This window comes from Marmota flaviventris, chromosome 8 (genome assembly GCF_047511675.1).
Source record: "Marmota flaviventris isolate mMarFla1 chromosome 8, mMarFla1.hap1, whole genome shotgun sequence".
Lineage (NCBI taxonomy): Eukaryota > Metazoa > Chordata > Mammalia > Rodentia > Sciuridae > Marmota > Marmota flaviventris.
The window spans coordinates 112,567,140-112,592,967 of record NC_092505.1 but is presented as its reverse complement, the minus strand read 5'-3'; positions in this window follow the sequence as shown (position 1 = coordinate 112,592,967).

Genomic DNA, 25,828 nt, shown 5'->3' with positions numbered 1-25,828 from the left:
GCTCTATCGCAGAAACCTTGTAAGTTGTAGGAGCTGCTCCATTTAAGTCTGAGAGAATCAACCCACAGGGCTGGACTGTCACAATGTTTTAGACTGTTTGCTGCAGAAACTCGGTATTAGTTCTAGATGGATTAAACTGGTAATGGTGGTGACTGTGTATATTGTTAGTGTCTTTTACCAAGTGGTCCCTTTACTTTGGTCCTTGATGACATGATTTATTTAATATGCTTGGGGTAGGTTTGGCCAGGGGTGGAAAGACACAAGGAGGAACTGACTGGCCACCCTGCAGGTCCCACAGGCTTTACTGAGACTTCCGCAGATCTTATGATTCCTCGTTCTGTTGCTGTCACTGTGCACCCACTGCTAAGTGCCCAGGGCTCAGGACAGAGACTTCCCTGTTCTTAGGAAGCTTGTGTTATCCAGAGGAGCCTGGTAGACACCCGTCATCATCTCCCCCATGGGGATTCTGAAATCTAATGCCTCCACCTACTGCTATGTGATCTTGGTCCAGCTTGATGATGCCTCAGTTTCCTCATCTGTTAAGGGAGGCTGCTGAGAGCAGACTACACAAGTGAAAGGCCTCCCCCAGTTCTAGGGGCTGGCAGCCACGTCCCTGCTTCCTCAGAAAGCACCTGGTGATTCTGTGGCTTGATGTGCAGCCTCCCGCAGTTACGGCCACCAGGGGGCAGCAGGGAGACGCAGCGCCTGCAGGGGCGGCCGCCTATATGGAGTTGGAAACCGTGCCATGGCCGTGCAAGAGCAAGACACACACACACACACACACACACACACACACACTGGTTTTTTATTTTTTTTTATTTTAACAAGCCAGTCATGAAAGCAAAAGGAACGGCATCCTGCTATCCCACAAGCACTCCATGGCACATTCTGTGCCAGCCTCAGATCCAGGCAACAGGGCCTGCCCACTGGGCCGGGTGGGCATGGAGCGTCCCTGCAACACTGACGAGCCAGGGAGCCCTTGGTGGCTGCTGGAGTGTGAGCAGTGTGTGCTTAGATGGCCCCAGCAGAGGCGGTGCTGCCCATCCCCGTGGACACCTCTGAGCATTCGACCTCCTGCCCATCTCTTTCCTACCTGGAGAAACCAAAATGTTGCTGGTTTACATTTCCCTTCATTTTCTAGCCACACAGACTGACTGGACACAGGTAAGGACTGGAATCTAACTGTGCCTCCCTGAGCTTCTCAAAGACCTCACTGGCCAGTGAAGGGAAGAGTCACATCTTACCCAAGTGCCTCAAGGGCACCGGACCTTGTGGAAGACAGCTCTGCATTCAAGGAGGCGACCTTTGACTGCAGACTGAAGCCTGGGCATGAACCGAGCTGGCCTTGCGTCTTCCCTCCCTTCTTCAGCTTGCTCCTGGTACACGATGGTGAGAGCATCCTGATGCCCTTGTTTGTGTGGCAGGTGGCTAAGAACCCCAGATAGTGAGGGCAGACACCTGTGAGGATGAAATTCAGAGCCACAGTTCTCCAGACCCATTTGCATGATTTAGTTCACTGACAAGGGATTCCAAGATCTCACAAAATTTCCACTTGAACAGTGCTGTGGAAGTGCCTGCTGTGGTCTGACCGCTTGTCTGCCAACTGTGCTCACCTGTGGTTAGGTCCAGCCTCAGCACTCAGGAGGGAAGGGAGAGATGTCACCCAAGGGCCCCACAGCAGGCTCAGCTACCTCCAGGCAAAACTGATTAAAACCAGAGAAAGATGAGAAATTGAAGGTGGACGTGGGTTTATAAAAATGAATGCCTGATAGCAGACAGGCTCTATTCTACTCTGAGCAAGCTGTTCCATGATTACAGTTGCCAGGAAAAGATAGAAAACCCGGGCAATATTTACAGCACGCTCGTATTGAACAATTTTTGGCATTTACCTGAAATCCACATTTAACTAGGTGTCCTGTGCTTTATTTGCTAAATTTGGCACTGACACGTGAAGGCTTCCACCCACAGGTAGCACCAACCTTCACTCTTTGGAAGATGAAGACTCAGAAAGGATTAACCACATAGGCAGCCTGTGAAATTCCTCAGGCCACCCAGCACAGCAGGGAGACAGGAGAGGCGGCTCCATCCTTTCCTCCATGTTTGTAGGCCTCGGACAGCTGCCCAGAGAGGGCCAGCTGACAAACGCCTGTGGCACAGCACTTGGAGAGGCAACTCGGGGCCAAACATAAAGCTGATGGTGTCAGTAGTAAGACATCTCGCTGACTTCCTGCCAAGACTCTAGGGTGCTCCAATCCCCCTTCATTCACAGCAAACATGGCCAAGAGAACTAAAAGAACCTCAGCAGCAGACCTAAAAATTAGCCTGCCTCTCTCCCTGCCCTTTATTGATATCATGGAGGTTTACATGTGTGTCCTGAGAACATGTTTCCTTGACCTCCTAGTGGAGGATGATATGACACCAGATAATTAGAGAGACTAGATGGATTGCTAAAACATAAATAAGACTAGAGGTTCAAAATTGTTACCAGGTTAATTAGGTCCTAAGCCAGCATTCCTTCCTTTACATTTACTTCTAACCAAATTGCCATCTCCTGGTACAGAGAGACAAATGAGTGTGAAAATCTGTTTGACACCCTGTCAAGGCCACCTCTTACATGGAACAGCAGAAGGGGCTTGGGCTCTGGGATCCAAAAGTCCTGGACATGTGGTTTGTCACTGTGGGATGGCAGAACCTACCTTGAACCTATTACTGAAGCTCCTGGGATCTCAATTTCTACACTCTTATGGTCATGAGACTGTGGTAGAACTGGGTGACAACTAAAGCCCCAAAGTCCAAGTGTGTGACCTTGGGCACCACATACACTTGCCTAAAAGGTCGTTTTCCCAGAGCTCACACCTCAACCGCAAACTCACGTCAGTGCTGAGTTGCTCCCCCATTAAGGCTGGGAAGTGGTGGATCAATGTGACTCTCAAAAGGCTTTTCAACATATTTTGAATTTCCAATGCATCTGAGGACCGACTGTATTCTTTATCTTTCTGTAATATTTTATAACCAGATGACCTATCAAAGCATGCATAATATTTTGCAATTTCCCACTGAATCAGTTTTTTCTTGCTTGCATTATTTTCTTGCTATAACTATTCTATAGTAGTTACAGTTAGTATCGGACTAGTAATTACGAATAAACTTAGCAAGCATGGAAAATTTTTTTCTCTGCAAAACTAAACTGCTTAGACTCCTTTGAAAATTAGCCCCAGGCTCAGAGACAAGAATGGCCTAATGCAATTATTTCACAAAGATTAAATTTAAATGTCTTCTCTTACCAAAGAGCATATTCAAAAGAAATTCAACATAGGATGGTGAAGAGGTAAGGCACGTATAAACTTTACTGCTATGTTTCAAAATGTTTTAGAATGATGCTTCTTTTTCACCTTTATTACAGACATACAGATAGAACATTTGTTCACTAGCAAACCAATAATATATAAAGAGAGAGACCCAATCTCTATACCATCCTGAATAACTGGAGTGACCAGAAATGGCACTGCTCTTCCAGTCTTTGCTAATATGCAATAATAAAGGAGAGTGAAGTGAGAACAAAGAGACACTTCAGGTGAAATCAACAGTATTGGACGCCTGTCCTCTTGGTCTCCTGTACCCCTAATGCCCTTCTCAGCTGGGTATGAGGTGTGGTGGGCAGGGGTGATGGGTTCTGGTCTCCACACAGCTAGCAGTCTGCTTAGGAGAGTGGACAAGGGAGGTAACAGGGTGCTGCCAGAGCCATCAGCATGAGGAATTCATCACTCAGGGTGAGATGAGGGAAGGAGATGGATGCATACACACGTGTATACAAACATACACACACACACACACACACACACACACACACACTCAGGAAAGCTTCTTCAGCTCTTGACTCCAAACCATACAAATGTAATTCCAGAAACATCATCCAAGTGCCAGGTAAGTGCAAAACTTCTTGCTAGGCCCGGTGAGGGACACATGGATTAACTGGCTACATAAATGAAACATCAATGAATTTAAAATAGGATATACTAGGGATAAGGCTCTTAGAAAACACAAATGAAGGACATCTCAAGATGGTGGAGGCCCAAACCATCTCGCCCCCCATGAATACACAGCTTCAACAATATGTAGAGCAAGTCTCTTTGCAAGAAATCTGGAGACCAGTGAGCAGCCTTTGTACCCCAGGCAAGTGTAAAACCAGTCACACCAAAGCCAGTAGGCAAATCCATGGTGCCCACTGGCCAGAGGCCCTCTCCCCAGCACCATGTCATGTGTAAGAGGAAACTCCCACTCCAGCTTCTCCCCTGGAAAGGAAAGAGAAGACTAAAACAAGTGTCTACCATTCAGACTTCCCAGGCTCTATCTGAGGGACCGAATCCCAGTGCTGATCAGAAAGCACATGGGGTGAGGGCTGCTAAGAACAAAGGTGACCTTTCAAACTAGCATGCACCCACTGCCATTGTCCCTCCTCCACACTCAGCATGAGCAGGAGAAAACTTCAGCTCCTGGTTCTTCCCTGGGAAGAGAAAGAGTTGCAAGTGTGTCTAGTGTTCCAGATTTTCAGAGGCTGCCAGGGAGACCAGTTTCTGTCTTGTCTGACTCAAAGGTTTGATGGATCCCAGCGTACTCCAGGTGACTGAGCCACTGAAAGGGACAAAAGAGCTGGGTGGCTTGTTGCCACTCCAGAAAACCCATGGTTCAACAGACAGAGGTCAGAGATCAAGACAGCTTGCTGACTACTCCCTTGGCAGGCGAAGAGAAAAGTGGAGCATGTATTCAACGTCCCATCTTTCCCAAGGTCTCCCCAAGAGAGTGCTTTCTGTCTCTCCTGACATGGAGCTCTGATTGGTGATGCTGCGTATGGACGAGAGCTGGGCGGCTTATGGCACTTCTAGATAACCTGCAGAACTGCAGACGAGCAGAAGGAGCATGACATTATGAACCCATGATAAAAGAAATTGGAAAGTCCTTTTTAATTGGAAATTTACAAGCCTTGAAATAATCTGATTTTCAAACAGAGTAACTGCTTGTCCCAGCAAACACATATGCTTTTTGAAGTCTTAAGGGAACTGTCACATGGCTGCGCATCATGTACAGCATCTAAACAAATATTAAAGAAACACAAAGAGGAAAAGTGACTCCTAATGAGAAAAATAAATCACTCTCTACAGACACCGAAATGGCAGAGACATTGAAATTAATACCTACCTTCCTGTTACAGATATCTTCCTATGTTCGAGAAGCTACAAGAAAACATGAATACGGTAAAAGATAGAATAGGAGATTTTAAGGAGATTTAGGTAGAATGTCTATAGATAAAAGAAATTACTGTTTGAACTTAACACCAGATGAGCTATTACAGAGGAGACACTACAGGCTATATAAAAGTACAGAGAGAAAAAAAGGATAAAGCCAAAATGAACAGTGCTTCAGTGTCCTATGGAATAATACTGAGTGGTCCAACATAGGTATAACTGTGACTTCAAGTAAAGGGGGGGCGGTGGCAGGGAAGGAGGAGTATCTGAGGAAAAATGGCTAGAGGTATATTATAATTGATTAAAAACATTGTTCCACAGATTCAAGAAGAACATGAAACCTTTACATATGATAAATAAGAAGAAACCATACGTAGCATATTCAGCTCACAGTTTTTTGAAAATGACTGGTAAAAATGACAAAGAGAAAATATTAAAAGCCGTCAGGCAAAAATGAAAGGAAAAGAATACACACTTCACATAGAGAGGAACATTTATAAGAATAACAAGTGACATTATCAGAAACTATGTCAAGTAGAGCCAGGGGAACAATTCTTTTAAGACAAAGGATGATAAAAACCATAAAACAAAAAAAATCCCTTGTCATCATAGAGTTTGATATTAAGTTAAAGCATCAATTAAAAATGGTGAGATGAAGGCATTTAGACCAATGAAAACTGAAATAAATCTTGGCTGGCAGAGCTGCTCTACCAGACATGTTAAAGAAGAGCTTTAAGTTATTGTTTCATTAAAAACTATTTAAATATTACTGGCTGTTTAAAATAAAAAGACCAAACGAGGTAGAGTATAAGCCACACATAGAAATAAAATGTATGACCAATAGTGGCAGAAAGGAGAGGAGACGGGAGACAGCTGTGTTCAGTTTACATAAAAAGTGACGCACATATTATCTACAAGTAGACTACTGTGATTAACTTATGAACTCTGAGACCCTCGAGCAGGGTTTCTCCGCCTCTCCTCTACTGACATTTCCACTGTGTGAGCCCCACAGTGGAGCCACCTGGGCACTGCAGGTGTTCAGCTCTCACCTAGCTTCTGCCCACTAGCTGCCAATGGCACTCTCCCCAAGCTGTTGTGATAACTAAGTACGTCTACGGAGACTGCGAATGCCCAGAGCAAATGGCTGTGAATCTCCCCACTCAGAACCACTAGGAGAACTGAAAAGATTAAATTCCAGAATGAGCCCTGGAAAAACAAATTAAAAACAGCTAATCAACTAATCAGAGGTAACGGTGGAACACCTGACCGACTAATGGACTAGCTAAGGAGCAACTTGAGGACTGAGAAGAAAACCAAAAATAACAACAAAACAAAACTCAATCTAAAAGAAGTCAAAGAAAAGAGAAAACTAGGTAAGCTAAAGAGAAAACAATTAGCAAGATGGTGGGCTTGACCCTGACCAGTGCAGATTCAGGACCCGACCCTCCTCACTCAGTAACTGATGAAACAACTCTGTAAATTCACTCCTCATGGACTAAGGAGTGCTTTGTGTTCCAGATGAACAGCAGGGAACAGAAGGCATAGACCCCGGGGACAGTGGAGGGGAAGGGAGAGAGGGGGACAGCTGGTCCATGGGACCAAGTCACAATTAGACAGGAGAAGTAAACTCTGTATGCTTTTGCCCAGCAGGGTGACTGAAGCTAGTGATAATGCACTTTTTGTTTTAAAAGCTAGGAAGAAAGGATTTTGAATGTTTTTACAACAACAACAAAAGATAAATGTCGACGAAGGTGGATGTTCTTACCATGATTTGAACCTTATGCAATCTGTATGTGTGTTGAAGCATTGCACGGTAGTCCATAAATAATAACAAGTTTGTGTCTCAGTTTGAAAACAAAAAAAGAAAGAAAGAAGGCATGAAGAGTATGATCGAGCAGCTTGACCCTGTTGGCATGTGTAGACCCTTCACCCAACCACAGGGGATACACGCTTTCCAAGTAAACAGACCATTCACCAGCCACCCCGCATTTAATAGGGCATAAACTTTTTTTTTTTGCAAATTTTAAAGTACCAAAATAATTCAGGTTATGTTTTCTGGTCACAACAAAAATAAATTAGAAAAAAATTACAAAAGATATCTGGGATGTTTCTGGCGACTATGGAGTTGGGATTACATTTACCATGATGCTGGAAACTACAAAAATGGACACCATGTATGAAACGATGGCTTTAGGGGCACTGGGCATCAGGCAAGGAAGAAGAGAAACTCTGAGACCAAGGGGGTAAAGCCTGTGACCTCCCAGTGTGACCCTTGGAGGGACTTCAAGATCATGTTATAAGGACAGGATACAGAGAAATCTCCCCAGGAGAAGACATGAGGCTGGGAGATCCAACCTCCAGCCGTACCCTGTACTCTGCACAAGAATTAACTCCAAATGGCTCACAAGCCAGTGTATAATATAAAACCACAGAAGACCAGAAAAACATAGGAGAAAATCTTTGTGGCATTGTACTAGGCAAAGGTTTCTTAAGTTATCAAAAACATGATACATAATAGAAAAAATAAGATACGGATAAGTTGGATTTTATTAAAACCAAGAAAACAGACCCTTTGAAAGACTTTCAAGAGAATAAGTTATTGACTGGGAGAAAACATTTGAAAATAGCTCTACTTAATAAAGGGCTGTGGCAAGAACACAAGTCAATAATAATAATTCTAAAACCCAGTTGGAAAATAAGCCAAAAATGTGGACATTTCACTAAAGAAAATACATAAATGGCAAATGAATGTAAAAAGATGTTCAACATCATTCATTACAGAATTGCACATGAAAACTATGCCTATTAGGTTGTCCCAAATTAAAAAGACCGATTGGAGCCAGACTTGGCGTGTTGTGGAACAGCTGATACTCAGATACTACAAATGGGAGTGAAAAATAGCTCAAACTCTGCAAAAAACATGAAGCTTTAAAATATATATAAAGTTAAGCATACACTTACTTTATTGCCTGACAATTCCATTTGTGGCTATTTAGCCATGAAATGAAAATATGAACCCATCAGGAGTTTGACACAGATGTTCACAGCAGCTGTATTCATAATTGTCAAAATTCAGGAATAAAAATTCAATGGACAACTGGGTAAAAATCGTGGCTGGGTCATACCAGGGAATCTGTTCAGCATGTAAAAAGGAGAAAAATCACTGAACAAAATGGACAAACCTCAAAAGCATGTTGAGTAAAAGAAGTTAGCCACAAAAGAACTCATTTGACTCATAAGGAGTTCTCAAACAGGGAACACCAATTTATGGAGTGAGAAAGCAGATCGGTGGACAGTGGGGTGGGTGCTATAGCTGGTGGTGCGTCTGGGAAGGAGCATGGAGGAAATTTGTGGGTGATGGGAGTGCTCTACATCATGACTGAAGTGGTCATTACGTGGCTGTGCATAAATATCAAATCCTGGATGAATTTTATTGCATGAAAATCATACCTTGGTAAAGTATACATTTTTTTAAAAAATGAGGTAAAACTCACATAACATAAAAGTAACCGTTTTAAAGTTTTCAACTCACTGACTTTCAGAACATTCGTGATGATTGGCAACCACATCCTTTATCGAGTTCCAAAATATTTTCATCTCTCTAAAAAGAAACTCCACGTCCATCAATCAGTTATCTCCTATTCCACACCCTGGCCCCCGACTCTGGCCACTACGGTCTGCTTTCTGTCTCAGTGGATTTGCTTATTCTGGACACTTTATAGAATTAAAGCCAAGTTCTGCGTGACCTCTGTGTTTGGCCTTTTCCACCTGGTGGCCTTCCAGGCTCCTGCCCCATGTAGCCTGCTTCAGGGTGCCATCCCTTTCAATGGGGGGAAGATGCCCACTATCTGCATGCACCACACTGTGCCCAGCCTTTCTTCTGCTGGTGGACATTCGGATTGTCTCCACATTTGGGGTATTGCAAACAGAGCTGCTGTGAACCTGTGTGCACAGGGAGTGTTGAGAAAACCTCTGAGCAGTTCTTCAGCATCTACACCCCAGAGCGGAATTGCCTAGACCTAACTTAAGTCTGTTAATTTGTTGGAGGAACCACTGAACTTTTACCAGTGACTAAATGAGTTTTCATTCCCTCAGAAATACACATGGTTCAATTCTCCTAACATCCTTGTCAACACTTGTTTTCTTTCTTGCTTATTATCCTGGTTGCTGTGAAATCCTCTCTCACTGTGATTTTGATTTACATTTCCCTAATGATTAATGCTGAATATGTTTCCATGTGCTTATTGAACATTAGTATGTTTTCTTTGGAGAAATGTCTGTGACTGGCAAAAATTTTTCTCCCCGTCTGTGGGTTGTCTTTTTTCTTTTTTGATAAAGTCCTTGGATACACAAAGGTCTTTAGTTTTTATAAAGTCCCATTTATTTATTTTTCTCTTCAGTTGCTCGAGTTTCAGGTGTCATATCTAACACTCCATTGCCAATCCAAGGTCCTAAAGTGTGTCCTGGTATTTCCTCCTGAGAAGGTCAAGTCTCTTAGCACTTTCATGGAGGTCACTGGACCATTCTGAACTGATTTTTGAAGTAGGCCTCCAATTTCATTTTTGCATGTGGTTATCCCAGCACCATTGTTGAAAACACCGTTCTTTCCCCATTAAATGGTCTTGGCATCCTTGTCAAAAATCAATTAGCCAACCCACAATAAAAAATTAAAAAAAAAAAAATCAATTAGCCATAGATGTACTGGTTTAATTCCATTTACCTATATGTCTATCCTTATACCTCTACCATGCCATTTTGAGGACCATAGCTTTGAGGTAAGTTTGAAAGTCAGAAAGGTGAGTTCTCCCAATTAATTCTTCTTTTTCAATACTGTCTTGGCTATTTGAAGCCCCTTACAATTCCCTGTGACTTGGAAGATTATCCTTTCCATTTCTGCAAGAAAAGCTGTTGGAATTTTTATAGGGACTGTGTTAAATCTGTAGATCACTGTAGGTAGCATTGCCTCTTAACAATATTAAGTTTTCTAATCCACAAACATGGGGTGGTCTTTCCATTTATTTAGGTCTTCAGTTTGTTTCATAAGTGCTTTGTAGTTTCATGGCTGTGGTTACATTTATTCCTAAGTGTTTTATTCTTTTAGAATACTATTGTAAATGAAATTGCTTTATGACTTCCTATTCAGAGTATTCATTGCTAATGTGTCACAACTGATTTCTGTGGGTTGATCTTTTATCCCCAAACTTTGGGATTCATTGATGAGCTTTGGTTGTTAGATTCTGTAGGATTTTCTGTATCTAGGATGTGTCATCTGAAAATAGAGGTAGTTTGACTTCTTCCTTTTCAATCTGGATGCTTTTGATTTTTTTTCTTGCCTAATTGTCTTGGTCAGGGCTCCCAGTACAATTTGAATAATAGTAGGAAACGGGCATCTTTGCCTTTTTCCTGATCACAGGGGGAGAATTTTCAGTCTTTGCCACTGGGTGTGCTAGCTGAGAGTTTATCATAAATTCCCTTCATCAGGTCAGGGAAGTTCCCTCCTGTTTGTAGTTGTCCAAGTCTTTTCATCATGAAACTGTGTTGGATTATGTCAAATCACTTTTATTTTTCATCATTGCAACTGAGATGATTATGTGGCTTTTTTCCTCTGTTCTATTAATATGGTCTAATACATGATTGATTTTCTTATGTGGACTTGCCCTTGCATTCCTATGACAAATCCCCCTTGTTACGGTACATAATCCTGTTAATTTGCCTTGGTTACATTTTGCTAGTGTTTTGTGAATGACTGTTGCATTCATATTAAGGATATTGGACTCTGGTTTTCTTTTCTTATAGTCTTTGCCTGGCCTTGGTATCGGAGTAATATAGTCCTCACAGGATAAGTTAATTCCTTCCCCTCCTCCTCCTCCTTGAAAAAATGGTGTCAATTTTCTTTAAACATTTGGTAGAATTCACCAGTGAGGCCATTTGGTACTTGACTGTACTTTACTGAGAGGTTTTTTTTTAAATTTCTAACTCAATTTCTGTTCTTTTCTAGATCTATTCAAATTTTCCACTTTTTTCTGAGTCCGTTTTGGTGGACTACATGTTTCCAGGAGTCTGTCCATTTCCTGTAGGTCATCCGCTTTGGTAACTTATGATTGTCTACACCTGCCCATATAACCCTTTGTATTTAATAATGTCTCACTTTCATTTCTGATTTTATTTGCCTCATTTTGCCTTTCAATAAAGTTTTGTCCATTTGTAGGATTTTTCAAAGAATCAACGTTTGATTTGGTTGATTCTATTTTTTTCTATTCTGTATTTTTAATGTTGTGAATGGCATGAGGGACAGAAAAATTAATTCTAAGTCAGGATGTGAGCAGTTATTTTCAAAAGGAATGGGACAGAACTTGGTAAAGAAATCCCTAAAAAAGCTTTAGTTAAAAACTCTCATTTAGACAGATTTGAACTTTTTAAACACTTCAGAATTGTTCTGGAGTAGTATAAAAGCTCACACATCTCACACTGCACGTGCCAATGTCAGTCCAAAACAACCATAAATGTTGTTAGCCAATGAAGCAAATATCTCCAGCATGTATTGGGTGCTAATGTTTCATTTATGTGGCTCTAACACCATTCTGTTGTTAGAAATTCAAGATGCAAATGCGACATCTGTTTGATGTCACTCATATGTGGGTCGGTCCAGTTTTTTAAATGACATCACCATTTACAAAATTCCAGGTAGGTGCCCCACAGGTTGTGTTACGCTGTTGATGCTTTAGGTTACCTTCTAAAAACACTGCTGGCAGCTGAAGTGCTAACTAGGTTTCTATAAATAATCCTGAGTCCCCTCCAGAGTACGTGAAGCCACGACATCAGAACTTTCTTGGAGATTTGAAATGAAATCCAGTCTTCACAGATGTCAATCATCCTAGATTGATCAAAGAGCAATGCAAACACCAGTAAATTTACTGAAGTCACCAAAATTTACCGGAATAATCACTGGAAATTCTGTACCAATTCTCTCTCGTGCTTGAAGAACACAATTTCACTTCTCCAGAGCATATGAGAGCAGTGGATTAAACAGGGCCCCTTGAATAAAAGACCCCAATTAAAGCAAAGTTAGACACATCAAAGAATTTCCATGGCAAAACTGTTTCCGCCCCTAAGTGCTGTTGAAATAGTGAGGGAGCCTTTGCCAGCAGGGGGTTAGACTGAACTCTGTTGTGGCCTGAAAAGCACACATCACACCTCAGGGCCACCTGTGCCTGCTCCGGCCATTCATAGTCATCTGTTCTTTGGTCACTAGTTTGGTCATCTGTTCATATTCACAAGCCACAAGTTGAACAGGCACCTGAGTTTTAGGAAATGCTTGTGAAGGGATCTCTAAACAGGACAGTTCTGCTAGCTCAGTTCCTCTGGGATGTCCACTCTGGCAGGCACTGTGTGGTGCTTTCAGTGTTCAGGGAAGGGACTTTGAGTACTATTGGCCTAGTCACTCCACTGAGGCAGCTTATGACGCATACAACCAGCCCCTCAGCCCTGGAGTGCTGGAAACCTTCCCGCCCGAAGGAGCCAGCTTGAAATCACATCTCCATTCCGTCTAGCCCCACAACTCACGCCCCACTGATGGTAATCAGGTGGGTGCCCCCAACACCTGTGGCATGCACAGCTGGATACAGTGAACATGCATGGGCTCCCACAGTCCCATGCACATACACCTCACGCAGTTGCACACCTACACACTTTTTACTGCATATCATAAAAGCTGGGCTGTTCATGGGAGGCTGAATAACAGCCACTCCGACCCCACTCGAGACGTCCAGATACCTGTGCTGGGAACCTCTGGATGTTACCTCACATGGTAAAGAAGGCTTCTGCAGATGAGCCTAATCTTCAGCGAAAGATTCTAAGACAGCGGATTACTCTGGATTACCCACAAGACCCTAAATGCAATCACATTTAAAAAGGAGGCAGAGAGAGTGTCTCGACTTGGAGGAGAAGAAGGCTGTGTGAGCAGAGGGTGGAGACAGGAGTGATGCAGCCAGGAGCCAAGGTCCCCAGGAACCCAAAGCCAGGAGGGCAGGGAGGCAGCAGGGCCTGAGGCAGGAAGCACCCTCGATTCCTACAGGGTGACTGATTTCAGATCACAGGCTGCAGAATGCAGAACCATGGGAATGAGTCTGTTCTCATTTGCATCTGTCACTACAGGGGCAAGAAACTAACACTTCTCTGGTGACACTTTCACCCTTGGCTCAGCTTGGGGGATCTATGGGATCAGAATTAGGATGGAGCCCTTAATCGCATCCTTGACCCCTGATAGTGAACTGCAGATGGGGCAGGCTGTTTAGAGCACCCCATGCCCACTCTCACTACAGCCTGTGTCCACATGGTCAAGCAATCTCTTTTCTCTCTCCTGTTCAATTTCCATCATTCCATCTCTTCCTTGAGAAATTTCATTAACCTGACTTTTTCTGCCTGGCTCGTGAGAGGCAGAGCTGAGCACAGTCAGGAACCTTGGACCCAGAAGACACTCCTCACACCACTCTGCCAGCTTACTCTCAGCATGCTCTGTCACATGGGGACACCTCTAGCTTTTGGATGGAGCATTTCTTTTACAGTATGACTGTCTTAGCTGTTAAAGGACATTTAGCAACCCTGCCCTTAATCACTAAATTCAAGTAGCACACTGGTACTTGTGACAATCAAGATAATCAAGGTACACGAGGACAGATGATTCCTGTTCCCCTTCCATACAGTGAAGAGGCTGCCTGGCCAGGAACTGCACTTCCCAGTCCCTGCTTCCTTGGAGCCTCTGTTGGGTGGGTGGTTATTCACCATGAGCAAATGTGGTGCATGCAACTTTTTGTTAAAGTGGTTTTAAACTTCCATACCTGCTCATGTCTCCTTTGCTAGCTGGATGTCCGTGCCCAGAACATTCCAGGAAGCCACACACTGCAAATGAAAGAGCGAGGAGTGGATCCTGGGTCTCCATCAGGGAGAACTGCCTAATAGAACTTTTCCTACTGGACTTGGATCAACAAAAAGTTCCATTGCACTTGAGCCATTGTATGTTATTGAGTTTGTTAGGACATTGCCTTAGCTAAACAAGTGTGGCTCTTGTAACTGAATAATGTAAAGCACCAAGGAAATACCTGGTACACAGTGAACAGTCATTAGATGCTGGCTATAATTATAATAATAATTATCATCACATCCCTACATGATTTGGCTCCTGTAGCTCTCGTAGTCAGCATTACATTTGGCAATTACTATACAAGATACTGTCACTCATACTTTACTTGTATGGTGTGCATAGCTTTATTCAGTCAAAAATTATTATCTAGCACCCATTCTATGCCAGGCACTGGAAAAACAGATGAGCAAGGCCTGATCCTTTCCTCCAGGTTTTCACTGAGGGGAAAATTCCACACCTGAGTTGTGTCTGGTGTCATCCACGTTGATCTACTCAGAACCATTCAAAACTCTACCTGCAAGGATGTAGAGGGAGAGGCTTTGGGAAAACAGGGTCACCAGCACAGGAGTTCTACTGGCACTGTGCTTGCCCTGGTATCTCTGTCCTTACTCTTAAGTGTGGAAACTGCCCCAAGAGGAAATGTCACTGCTCCAGGTGCATCGAGAATTTCAAAGACTAAGTTCCCAGCAGGTGGAGGCATTCTCTGTCCTCTGGATATCAGGTGCAATCATGTGTCCTTCCCTGGAAGAACATGCCACCACTGGTCTCTTCTGCAAAAGGATCCAAGGCATTAAACCACAAAGGAGGGAGCAGGCAGGAGGAAGCACGGGTGCAGAAAGTCACCTAGTAGTTGCCTGAGGACTTAGCACGTGGACCACACAAGACAAAAGGAAGTGGAGACACTGTCACTTCTAATTGTCCCCTGGAAAAGCCTCATCCCCAAATGTCCTTCATCCTTTGTGCTATTTGTTGAAGGTTTGCAAAGCTGACTAAGAGTGTTTTATGCTAATTGGCTTTATCTGACATCCTTTATCATTCGAAATTAATAGACAGCCTTGTAGATCTGAGGTTAATGGAATATCTTCTCCACCTCAGATTTGCAGCTTGGCATTTTCCCCAAAACACCACTTTCATCTTTGCCTAAGTGGCCGTGTGCCTTCTGAGAAAGGCATGCTGTCTAATCCCATCAACCCGTCTGTGAGGCCTTCCAGGAGAAAGCGCTCACTGTCATTGCAGAAGGTCTGCTGGCGAGGCTCCTGAATGCCCAATGGCTCTCACATCCTCTTAGCATGGTAGAGACAGCGGCGATGGGCAAGCACCCACGGCTGGCGAGCAGAGAGCTCCTGTTTCCGCAGCCTTCTGCTGCAATGCCACCACGCCCAGCACAGGAAGCTCCCTTGGGCAAAGCCACATTCCACCCTGAGGAGCAGAGGCAAGGGTGTCCTGGGTCCTCTCCACCTGCCTCCATCTTCCTGGGAATACCCCTTGACCTTCATTGGCACTTTGACTATCAGTGTAGGTGAACATCTTGGGTATTTTGTGGCTGTCTATGTTTCCTCTTCTGTAAACTATTTATCTTTTTGTCCTGACTTGCTTTCCCGTTTGGTCTCTTTTTATATCCTGGATGCAAGTCCTTTGTCACTTGCATGTGTTGAAGACACCCCCTCAGCTGGATCATGGTATCCTCTGGTTAACAGCGATTGAAATCACAGCACCATTAAATGGACCAATCGTATTTACAGTTCATGGTTTTTGTTGTAAAGAACACTTTTTAGCCCCAATTCAAAAGGATTGTATCTTCTAAAGATGTTGAAGTTTTCTTTTCTATTCTAATGTTTAACCTAACTGCACATAAATTTTGTTTATTATGTGAGGTGAGGTCACAGTTTCTTTTTCATCTGCCTAATCCCAGCACCATGTGCTGGTTTTGACTTTCCCCCTTGGTCTGCAATGCCAGCTGTAAAATGTACTTTTTCCAAATAGTAACAGGGCCTTTTCTGGTTCTTTTTTCTCTCTTTCACTGATTCCTTTGTCTTGCCTGCCCCAATTATTACAGCTTTAAAATAAATTTTGAAGTGGGTGTATTATTAACAGAAGAATAACCAAGAAAGAAATGGTGGAGGAACCAAAGTTTTCCTGCTTCTCTGTGTACCTGATGACTTTCCATTACGTACCAGACATTTTGAATTTTACCTTTTTGGGTGCTAGATATTTTGGTTTTCCTACAAATATTCTCCAACTTTGTTTGAGAGGCTGTTCAGCCACATTTAAGTAGTTTGAGCTCTCTAGTTTCTTTTTTTTCCCCCCTGCCGGGGGCAGAGGGTACCCAAGATTGAACTCATGGACATTCGACCACTGAGCCACATCCCCAGCCCTACTTTGTATTTTATTTAGAGACAGGGTCTCACTGAGTTGCATAGTGCCTCGTTTTTGCTGAGGCTGCTTTGAACTCAGGATCCTCTTGCCTTGGCCTCCCATGCTGCTAGGATTACCGTTGTGCACCACCACGCCCTACCTCTCCTGTTTTTGATTTTCCAGTTTGTCCGATGGGAGTGGAGCAGTGCTCAGGCAAGGGCTACTTATTTCCTGCTTCTGAGAGAAGACCTCCCAGGTGCTTCTCCAGTGACCAAGGGATCTGGGGTTTTCTCCCTAGTAGTGTGCGCCACCAGGCTCTCTTACCTGCAGTTGTCTCAGGCCTCTCTTTCCTCCATCCGGGCATTTCCTGCAACCTGCATCTGCAGGTGGGTGCTTACCTGTGCACTCCAGGGGCTCTCTGAAGATTTTCCAGGGTACCATCTCTGGGAAGCTCCCTGCTCTCTGGTACCTTATCCTGCATACCCTAGCCTCCCGGTCTCTGGGGACTAGCAGACCCATGTCCTGCATCCACCTGACTCCCCCATGCACCTCTGCACCCTAGTGTAGAAACTCTGGCAGCCAGTCTGGGTGAGCACAGGGCTCGCCTCCTTTACTGTGTCTCTCAGGGACCACAATCCTCAGCTGTCTTATGTCCACTATCATAAATACCAGCATTCCATATTCTTTGTGCATAGTTCTGTTACTTCAGGTATAAGATAAATCTGGTCCCTACTATGCAAGCTTGGCTGGAAGGAATAATCTAGTCAATTCCCATTTTGTCACCATCTATGGAAACTCCAGTTAAGATTTTAATTAGAATTACATTGGATTCATACAATTGACAATATTATGACATTTAGTCTTCTATTCATAAACATGATGCATCTTCAACTTTTCAGGATTTATAGTCTTATATAACTTAATCCACTAAATTAGTCCACATTTTGCTAGATTTGCTATTACTTACATTTATCTGTCCCTACTTTTGTAAAAGCTGTTTCTTAAAAATAAATTTAAAAATATATCTCTATTTTTTTATAATTAGTGTTTTGAAATGTAATTGACTTGTATATGTTGATTTTAAATTTAGCAACCTTGCTAACTGTTTTACAAGCTCTCTATAGAGTCTTTCACTTTTTGGATATAGGTAATTACATCGTCTCTGTGCAATTATACTTTCCCCCTTCTTTCCAATCTTTATATTTTGTCTTCCTCGCTTCCTTCTCCCTCCCTCTCTCCCCCCAATTGACTTTAATCTCCAGTTTAATGATCAATACTGAATACAAGTGGAGATACTAAGTCCTTGTGAGCTGATTTATAATGTTTTTTTCTAACATCTCTCCACTTTGAAGTTTGCTCTAAGTTTTTGTGATATGCTTTATGGGGCTTTCTTTCCCTTAACTTAAATGTTTATTGAACATTCACAACAAGAAAGGCCTTGTGCTAGGTGCCTTAAAGCAGACAAGTACAGACATGGTGCCTTCCTCAGGAAGTCAGCAGGATTATCAGAATTATCAGGGCTTCAGGATGTGAACAAGTACCTGTAACACAAAGCAGATTGAAAGGTGCCAAGTAAAATCTACAAATCAAGAGTTTAGATGTTGCATCGTTTCCCTGAAGGGTGCATCTTAAGTAATATCAAGCATCTAAGGTTAAAAAAAAAAAAAAGCATATATATACACACCCATATGTATACTTTTTATATGCTTAGTATTTCATGTATGCATGTGCATGTGTGTATACACTCAGATACACACATACATACTCCTGTATACATATATACCCACACACATATATACACATCTATATCTATGCACACACACACACACATAGGCCAGAGACAATGAAATCTCTAAAGCCGAACACAAAATGGAAGTGTAGAAGAACGCAAGCTGTAGTTAAGATCTAGAATCAAGAGGACCGGCTGCCCCATGTAAGTTTGGGAAGGGGCGAGGGTAGATATCGGGGTGTCAGCGTATGGGGTTTTGGTCACTGCGCTTGTGTTAGGGCCATCCCAGACCCTGAGGAAACCACACCGTGGGAGGTGTCCGTGCGCTGTCTGTTCTGACCATGGGTTTTCGCGGGGGAGCTGGGAGGCAGGTGGGAGGAGGGTATGGAAGAGGTAGGTGTGAGAGCCATCACACTGCAGGGGCCTTGGGAAGAGTGGGACGCATAGGACTCTGGGCGTAGAAGGACCCCCCATTAGAAGGGGAAGGCTTGGAAAGACTTCCTTCCTCGCGCACCCTGCCCTTCTGTGAGGCGTCCGGCGCCCAGCAGCCTGCGGGGACCCAGCCGCAGCGCTGGGCCTCAGTTCCCCCTCATGTAGCCTCTGGCGGCCTCTCACGTGTTAGTTCTCGACTGCACAAAAAGGCCACTGTGGTGGGCGCCTCTCCCCTCCTTCAGGGTTTGGTGAGAAGTGTCAAGATGGAATTAAACGCAGGCAGGAAGATTTACATCCGAGGGCCAGCCATTCCCCAGTCCTCAGGAACAGTCCAGACTTTGTATTTGGGGCCCTGAGACATAGCAATAACGCAAGCGGAATCCAAATCATCATTCATATTATTAGCAAGCGTTTTTCAGTAATGTTTTGAGTAAGTGCCTAATAAAGTTTAAGAAATAAAAGTAACTCACGTTTATTAAAGAGGAATTACTAGGTTTCCATCCATAAGCTTCAATATCCTGCCTAATGGGTTCCATACCATCTCGCGGAGAAGTCCAGGGGAATGAATTACGGCCCAGCGGACCACAGACAATATATGGTTTCCTTTTCGCTGTCGTTTCCCCTCCGCGTAACAACGAGCGCCGTCTGCACAAGGTCACTTCTGATCCCAGCCCTGGGTGGTTTCCGCCGCTGCAAGGACCGCAGAGCGCGCGGTCGGACGGTGCCCCCTCGTGGCGGCGCGGGGAAGCGCGCTCCTCGCCCCGCAGACCAGGTCGCTGGCCGGGGCAGCGACCCTCAGGAGGAGCGCTGCAGGGAAGGGCACGCCGGGCTCATGGTGCGAGGTTCCAGACCCCTGGTTCATTCAGGAAGACTCAGACTCGCAGAAGCCACCCAGCGAGCTTGCGGACGGTGGAGGAGCCTGCCCCAGAGCTGGGCCCGCCAGCTGTTAATGGCTGCCTGACCCCAGGGGGTCTTGCTGCTCTCGAGCTGCGGACAGAGGACAGGTGCCCGATCCAGCGATGGTCGACGTCTATCAGAGGGCGCAGAGCAAAGGAAACAACCTGCGGGAAGTGACCCAGTGCGGTGACTGATAAAACCACATTGGGATGGGGCACCTGGCCTTCCAACTTCAAAACTGGCTTCCAGAGGAGATGCGCACACCCCTGAGGTCACCCGGCGAGGTCTTGAGGCTGGATTATGCTGAGCCTGGCGGAGGGGCTGCGCTGGAGGAGGAAGCCAGGTTCCACGCGACCCGTGGAGCTGTGTGTGTGTGTGTGTGTGTGTGTGTGTTTGTACACACATGTTCAGGCACATTCGGACTGACTTGTGTTTCATATAGCTGGGGTGAGGGCAGTCAGGGCAGCAGCTGGGCTGGGGTGGTGAGCTGCAGGGGCCCACTCTCTAAGTGACAGGTTACAGCAGAAAGGGCTCAGGGTCCCTGGGACCCCAAAACTGCTCTCCAGGAGGACAGGAGAGAGCACCCTCAGGCGTCACCTCTTGTCCTTGAGCAGGCTCTGCCAGTAGGTAAACAAAAGACGCAGGGTAATTATGGCAAGTTCTCTCAAATGATTAAAAAAGAAAAAATAGTGCTTACCTTCTAATTTCCTCAAATGTGCTGCCAAAAATTCAGGTACTTGAACATTTCAGGAAGCACTGGTATGACCAAGGACTTCAAGCTATCAGGGAGGGAGGTGAGGCCCCTTGTGTTTCCAGTCCCAGGCTTCAGACAGGCCTGCAGTGACGGCTCCCCTCAGAAGGAGGCCTCAAGGACACATGAGTGTCCAGCTCTGCCCACGCCCCATTCAGTGGAGGTTGCCTAATGTGGATTTTAAATGCCACTTTTGTGAAATAGTTATCAGATGGGGAATTCCATTCCAATTAACTAGCACTTGAAGATAGTTACCTTCCTCTCTCTTTAACCACCATAAGAAATAAGTTTCTTGACTTTTCTCAAATCACAAAATGACAGCCCAGTGGGCTTTGAAAATGGCAACGAAGTCAGTGTGAAGACTCTAGTAGACAATCCTGGGCAGCCCTGGGCTTTCCCACCTACAGGCTGTCCTCTGGCTTCACTGGCTGACTACTTGCCTGGGCTTCAGGGTCCCTCTCTTCCCAGTCTCCCTGCAAGCACCACCTCTGGGCCTCCCACACATTCTGTTTTGATCTGTCTGCATCAGGCTGCAAGCATCACTTGGGAGAAAGGATCTCAAAGCCTGGAATCGGGTCCACCATACTCTTGTGCTCTCAAACTTGGATCTGGGACCTGGGAGCCTCCTTCAAACCTTTCTTTCATTCTTCTTTTTGTTCCAGAGTATTATCCACACTGAGCCAGGCAGTGCCTCTGCCCAGGTTCCCAGCCCCAGTGCCCCTGCTTCTTGCTCTGGGAAACTCATTCCCTCCCCTGCTGCAGGACACCTAGGGCAGTTTTTCTTGGCCCTCTTCTGTCCACATGCACTGATGTTTGCTGCTCTGTAAGACATGGTCCAGCATGTGTCCGACCCTTCCTTTCTGCTCTTCTGGGGTCCTGTCCCTCTGAGCCTACTCCAGAAACCTGCCCCAGAGCTCTGCCCCATCAACTGGGCCCCTTCTCTCCCTCTGTGGGTCACTTCCCTGAGGCTTCTTCTCTCTCTGCTTGGTTCCAAAGACAGTCGCCTACTATTCAATTTCTGCTTCTCTTTCAAACATCTTATAACAGAGCTCCATGTTTACCCCCTGTGGCCACTATCTCAGCTGGCCCCTGTTGCTCTATCATAAGCACTTTTGGGGGGGGGGCCACTGGGTCTTTCTTCAGGTCTTACCTTTCAAAACCCCTCTGAAAAGTCTCCTCTGGCCAACGTTTGGTGTTTCTTGACACTCTGTCCTCCCCATCCATGTGATTCTACCCTCTCCAGTGTTTTCTTCCTGCTTTTGCTAGCACTGGTTTTTACATCCTGCCCCCTTCAATCCACTTTCCAGGTGCAGCCAGAGGATTCTATCTACAGTGCAAATCCGAAGGTGTTGCTCCTCAGCCAACAGCATTCAAGCTGCCAGGTTAGGACCCCGCAAACCTTGAATGTGGCCTGAGGTCCTGCCCTCCCCAGCCCCTCTCCCCTTCACTTCCAACCCAACACTCCAGGCATCCTCAATTTTTCCTGTCTGTTTTCTCTAATGAAACCTGGCTTTTCTCACCTTGCTCTCTGTCCCTCACTATCCCCTTGGGCTGGCTGAGTCCTGTGTCTTTCACATGTCAGTTTATTCTCACTTCCTCCTGGAAGCTCCATCGCCTCTCCATGCTGGGGTGGGATGGTTTACAGTATGCCCCTGGGCCTCTCCTGCAGAAGCTCCGGGACCCTCTGTAGGATCTCTGCAGCCTGCCCTCCACAGCCATGGGTTTTGCTCACAGATCCAACCAACCAGGATTCGAAAATATTTGGAAAAAAAAAATCTCATCTGTACTGAACATGTACAGATTTTTCAGACTTTTTTCTTGTTAATGTTTCCTAAAAGTTCAATATAATATCTATTTACATAGAATTTACATTTTATTAGGCTTTATAAGTTGTCCAGAGATGACTTAAAGTTTGTGACAGGGTTACATGCAAATATGATGCTATTTTATACAAGGGATTTGAGCATCTGAGGATTTTGGTATCCCGGGTGGGGACAATGGCTGGAGGGGGGAGTTCTTGGAAGCAATGCCCTAAGAGAACCCAAGGGTGGCTGTATCCCAGAGCATCCTTCTCTCTTTTCTCATCTCTGATCCCACCACTCTGTGTGCTCCTGACAAAATCCTCTGCTGGATTTATTCACAACTGAAGTCCTGGAACCCAAAAATGGCATAGTGTAGGTTTAATAAATATTAGTTAATTATCAGGATGATAAACTAATTGTGCTAAGCAATCCAATAATAACTAATAGTGATACAATTAGCTGACACTTCCACAGCCCTTGTCCTGCACAAGTCCTGGTTTTAAAGTATGTGGGTACAACACACCCCACTCACTGGTTTCCTTCTGATGTCTTCCCAAAGTAGTCACTACCCTGTTTTCCTTTCCACAGAAGAGTTTTAGGATGGTAGAATAATATTCTACACCAAGGTAAACAAATGACTGTCCTTGGTGGAATTCAGCAGATGCCTGATTTTGTGAATATCTTTGGTAAACAGCTGTGGCCACTATTTATGGCATCTTCTACACTGGAACAATTGAGTAGCTGTGACAGAGGACACATGGCCAAAGTAGAGTAAATGTTTATTGCTGGCCCAGTGCAAATTCATATAGTCAACCTGCCCCAAAAGTCTTTGAGAAACACTGAAAAGTCATGTTTAGTGATGCCTCTAATAAGGCAATCCAACTACTCTCAAATGCCACTTTAATTCCTCCTCCTCCTTCTCCTTATTATTATTATTAGTTGTTGTTGTTAAAATAATAAAGCAAAATCTGTCTATAATATAAAATCATTTTCCTTGGTAGATATATTTTAAACCCATCACCTGGCTATTCCTGTTTTATAGACTCTAGAGGTTGAGGTATCTATGGTCATTCCCACCTTTTAAATTACTTTTTTAACATATTTAGAAAATGAATTCTGGAGTCCCTGGTTTATTTTCCAGGAGTCTCCTGAGCGGGTCAAGTGTGGGGCCTAGACAGGAGCCTGCAACCTGGACCTTCTGTGGACGCCCTGGAGGCCCAGCATTCTGCCTCCGCAATGGTGAGGCCCAGGGAGCTTCTCCATCTGAGGCATCACTTGGGAGTCACCGTCTTGAGGTCAGGTAATTTATTTTCCAAAGACACAATTCCTAAGCCCTCAATATCAACAGGATCCAGAAAAGCTGGCCAAGTATTGCCAGTGCCTTTCTGTCTGAGTGAGGCTGGACTCACTCCTTGGCTTCTTTGTTTATCTCATTCATGCCTGGTGTGTGTGTGCGCGCGCTTGTGTGTGCATGCAAGTGTGTACGTATGCACGTGTATGGAGTACTCAGTTTTCATGACTCAACCTTAAGCAAATGAGAAGAATGTCTTAAAGTCTAACTAGGACGAATGCTACTCTAATAAATATTGGTTTTGATAACATCCAAGCCCGAGGGTGCAGAATATGAAATTTCCAAATGGTTATTATTCAGATCAATCAGCAAAGAGCACCTCAGCACCTCAGTGGAGTCGCACAGCTCAATTAGCACACATAACATCTACTCCGCGCTTGGTGAATGCAGCTCACACAGCCCAGGACCCTGCACGAGCAATGCTGTAGTTAAGGATATGTCACCACGGATCAGCAAAATATGCAGTTTGATCAGCTCATCCTGAGAGCAGATCATTAAAATATGCAACCAGATCCCCCAAGTGCATGAAAAATTAACTAACAAGTTTTGTATCTTGATCAGTTTAATGAGCAAGAAGTCGCTGAACAAGAGTGTCAAATTGTACAGTCTGGCAAGGGGGCAGACGACTGTCTGACAGCAGCAGGGAGGGCCAGAGCTAATATTCGTGGTTTTCAAAATACCAATCCTTAAATCAACGGCAGGAAAAGCTGATTAGTATTAAGATGTCGTCCAGCCTGTGTCCAGCCGGAGTGGCGTGATGCGGAGCCTTCTGATGCAAATGCGACATTGATTCTGCGTTTCAGGCTTCACTGGGTCTTAATGGGCTCAGCCATGCGCTGGAAGGCCCTGCCAACGGCGGCGTCACACACATGCGTGGAACTAAGAGGCAGTGGCAGCCTTCTGGAAATATCCAAACCAGCTGACCTTGAAGAATGAGGATGGGGGGGAACCTCTTTCATCAAACTGTATCAGAGATGCCCCATGCCGCTGAGAAAGAAGCCGGACTTTAATAAACAGAGAATGTCCAAGCCGGAGAGTTGGTGGAGAATTTGAGTCAAGTAAGTCCAAGTGGCAGATGATCGCCAGGGAGATGTGTGAATTGGATTGTCACAGAAGACTATGGGGCCGGCTGTCTCCCTGCGATTGGCAGGAGGCTGATGGGGAGGGGACCACTCTCTCTTAACACAGCCGCACACGCCCCAGTGACTTGGCCCGTGTATAAACAGGGCCTGAGCACCAGAACGCGGATTCTGCTCTGCTACTTTATCTTGGTGGACCGGCTGGCCTTGCAGCTGCAGGAATGCTGGTTTCCCAGGGCATAAATTTACCCCTCTTTGATAGGGAGCTGGGCAACGGAAAGATGGCAGTCCCAAATGAAAGAGAGAAAGCAAATTCAAATAGCAAACCTTCTACAGACAAAGAGGGAGATTGGCGGTCTGGCAAGTGCTGGGCCAGAACTGGCTGCGGGTTGCCCTTTCACTGAGCATGTTCTTCTAGAACAACCAGAGAGGGAAGAGGAACAGACTTTGTCTGTCTTTCTAAAATTGATTAGACTTTTCAGAAGTGTAGCACATGAACCTACCAGGACAGGTTGGAGCCCAATGTGGTACCTGAACAGCTTATAAAGATGATGTGATGAATGAATTGACATTCAAAACTGAAGTGAGAGAACATTTTACACTCACCAAATTAGCAAAAATAAAAGAGTCACACAATATTAACTATTGGTGATAATGTAGCCCAATGATGCTTCATCTGTTGTAGAAGAGACTGAGAAACACTTTGGAAAACAATCAAGCATTTCCAGTCAGGTGGAGATGCAGGAATCCTGCCTCACAACTCCATAGCCAGGCCCCCCAGAGACAGGGCCAGGACGAGCAAAGCAGGCTCCATCTAGAACAGCCCAAGAGCAGGCCAGACAGGGACAGAGAAAGGGAAGATGAGGTGGGAGGAAGACATAGAGGGACACTCGCAACTCTAGCCAGCTAGCCACCCCAGTTCTGCATAAGCCACAAAACAGTGCCACAGAGAAACGCAAAGTCTCAGAACAATCTGTGCCACATGATCACATTAGTGTCAATATTTTTAAAACATATGAATGGTTCAGATTAATTATAGGTTATACAACTATAAAAATAAGCAAGGGAATAGTGATAGGCAATTAAACTGCATTGTCTGGAAAGGGAGGGAAATTGAACAGGGGTACCTGTAACTGCTGTAACCCTTCAGCTAAGTGGTACATACATGAGTTTTGATTTTATTATTATCCCTTAAATTAAGTGTATACGCACACATATTACAAACACACACACATATACATTATAGAACTCACAATTTTAAGAATCAAT